The sequence below is a fragment of the Schistocerca gregaria genome, unplaced genomic scaffold (assembly GCF_023897955.1).
Source record: "Schistocerca gregaria isolate iqSchGreg1 unplaced genomic scaffold, iqSchGreg1.2 ptg000531l, whole genome shotgun sequence".
NCBI classification, from domain to species: Eukaryota; Metazoa; Arthropoda; class Insecta; order Orthoptera; family Acrididae; genus Schistocerca; species Schistocerca gregaria.
The window spans coordinates 55,001-57,500 of record NW_026061930.1 but is presented as its reverse complement, the minus strand read 5'-3'; positions in this window follow the sequence as shown (position 1 = coordinate 57,500).

The window sequence follows — 2,500 nt, the reverse complement described above, 5'->3', positions numbered from 1 at the left end:
TAACCTAACTGTGGCTGTACCAGTTTATCGCTTAACCTAACTGTGGCTGTACCAGTTTATCGCTTAACCTAACTGTGGCTGTACCAGTTTATCGCTTAACCTAACTGTGGCTGTACCAGTTTATCGCTTAACCTAACTGTGGCTGTACCAGTTTATCGCTTAACCTAACTGTGGCTGTACCAGTTTATCGCTTAACCTAACTGTGGCTGTACCAGTTTATCGCTTAACCTAACTGTGGCTGTACCAGTTTATCGCTTAACCTAACTGTGGCTGTACCAGTTTATCGCTTAACCTAACTGTGGCTGTACCAGTTTATCGCTTAACCTAACTGTGGCTGTACCAGATTATCGCTTAACCTAACTGTGGCTGTACCAGATTATCGCTTAACCTAACTGTGGCTGTACCAGATTATCGCTTAACCTAACTGTGGCTGTACCAGATTATCGCTTAACCTAACTGTGGCTGTACCAGATTATCGCTTAACCTAACTCAATTTGTCCCTTAACCTAACTCAATTTGTCCCTTAACCTAACTCAATTTGTCCCTTAACCTAACTCAATTTGTCCCTTAACCTAACTCAATTTGTCCCTTAACCTAACTCAATTTGTCCCTTAACCTAACTCAATTTGTCCCTTAACCTAACTCAATTTGTCCCTTAACCTAACTCAATTTGTCCCTTAACCTAACTCAATTTGTCCCTTAACCTAACTCAATTTGTCCCTTAACCTAACTCAATTTGTCCCTTAACCTAACTCAATTTGTCCCTTAACCTAACTCAAGTTGTCCCTTAACCTAACTCAAGTTGTCCCTTAACCTAACTCAAGTTGTCCCTTAACCTAACTCAAGTTGTCCCTTAACCTAACTCAAGTTGTCCCTTAACCTAACTCAAGTTGTCCCTTAACCTAACTCAAGTTGTCCCTTAACCTAACTCAAGTTGTCCCTTAACCTAACTCAAGTTGTCCCTTAACCTAACTCAAGTTGTCCCTTAACCTAACTCAAGTTGTCCCTTAACCTAACTCAAGTTGTCCCTTAACCTAACTCAAGTTGTCCCTTAACCTAACTCAAGTTGTCCCTTAACCTAACTCAAGTTGTCCCTTAACCTAACTCAAGTTGTCCCTTAACCTAACTCAAGTTGTCCCTTAACCTAACTCAAGTTGTCCCTTAACCTAACTCAAGTTGTCCCTTAACCTAACTCAATTTGTCCCTTAACCTAACCCACGTTGTCCCTTAACCTAACTCAAGTTGTCCCTTAACCTAACTCAAGTTGTCCCTTAACCTAACTCAAGTTGTCCCTTAACCTAACTCAAGTTGTCCCTTAACCTAACTCAAGTTGTCCCTTAACCTAACTCAAGTTGTCCCTTAACCTAACTCAAGTTGTCCCTTAACCTAACTCAAGTTGTCCCTTAACCTAACTCAAGTTGTCCCTTAACCTAACTCAAGTTGTCCCTTAACCTAACTCAAGTTGTCCCTTAACCTAACTCAAGTTGTCCCTTAACCTAACTCAATTTGTCCCTTAACCTAACTCAATTTGTCCCTTAACCTAACTCAATTTGTCCCTTAACCTAACTCAAGTTGTCCCTTAACCTAACTCAAGTTGTCCCTTAACCTAACTCAATTTGTCCCTTAACCTAACTCAATTTGTCCCTTAACCTAACTCAATTTGTCCCTTAACCTAACTCAATTTGTCCCTTAACCTAACTCAAGTTGTCCCTTAACCTAACTCAAGTTGTCCCTTAACCTAACCCACGTTGTCCCTTAACCTAACCCACGTTGTCCCTTAACCTAACCGACGTTGTCCCTTAACCTAACCGACGTTGTCCCTTAACCTAACCGACGTTGTCCCTTAACCTAACCGACGTTGTCCCTTAACCTAACCGACGTTGTCCCTTAACCTAACCGACGTTGTCCCTTAACCTAACCCACGTTGTCCCTTAACCTAACCCACGTTGTCCCTTAACCTAACCCACGTTGTCCCTTAACCTAACCCACGTTGTCCCTTAACCTAACCCACGTTGTCCCTTAACCTAACCCACGTTGTCCCTTAACCTAACCCACGTTGTCCCTTAACCTAACCCACGTTGTCCCTTAACCTAACCCACGTTGTCCCTTAACCTAACCCACGTTGTCCCTTAACCTAACCCACGTTGTCCCTTAACCTAACCCACGTTGTCCCTTAACCTAACCCACGTTGTCCCTTAACCTAACCCACGTTGTCCCTTAACCTAACCCACGTTGTCCCTTAACCTAACCCACGTTGTCCCTTAACCTAACCCACGTTGTCCCTTAACCTAACCCACGTTGTCCCTTAACCTAACCCACGTTGTCCCTTAACCTAACCCACGTTGTCCCTTAACCTAACCCACGTTGTCCCTTAACCTAACCCACGTTGTCCCTTAACCTAACCCACGTTGTCCCTTTGCCTAACATAGTTCACTGCTCGGAATCTCTGGTGTCGTTGTTATCCTCATGTAGATGTCTTGCGAGTGTTGCTTACTTTCCA